We start from the raw sequence: 604 nt of genomic DNA on the forward strand, positions 1-604 counted from the left end.
ATAATAACTTGATTATTGTGTAAAAGTAAGTATTGTGTAAAAAATCATACAATTTTGTTTTAAAAAGTGATATTGATTGTGAAATCTTCGTAAGTTCGAAGCTATTTTTAATATAATTATATTCCTTTTTTAGATTCTTGTCAATTATATCTTTGAGGAATACAGCTAGTGGATATAGTGGACTATTATTTATCCTATAGATATAGTTCCACTTAACGCGCGTGAACGACACGCAAGCGCCTTGTTTTTTTATCGATCTAAACATTTTCCATTCGTCTTTGACGAACCGCGTCCTCACAATCCTGAATATGTTTTCAGCAGCTTGATAAATTGTGTGTGTACACGTGTTCCGTATAAGTGTGTTGCATATACGCATATGTGTACACATTTTTTATTACATATTTGCTTATATATCTTTATATTTATATATGAATATAAAATATATATTGTATAAGATGTAATTTTAATTTACCTCCTAAATCTCTTTTATTTTAGATTGTAAAAAATAATATCCTAGACAAAAGTTATACAGCATAAGATACAAGTAATAGTAGAAATAATGTTAAAAAAAATAACTGTTCATTATTTAAAGATTATATAAAGA

This window comes from Trachymyrmex cornetzi, unplaced genomic scaffold, assembly GCF_001594075.2.
Source record: "Trachymyrmex cornetzi isolate Tcor2-1 unplaced genomic scaffold, Tcor1.1 scaffold306, whole genome shotgun sequence".
Taxonomy (NCBI): Eukaryota; Metazoa; Arthropoda; class Insecta; order Hymenoptera; family Formicidae; genus Trachymyrmex; species Trachymyrmex cornetzi.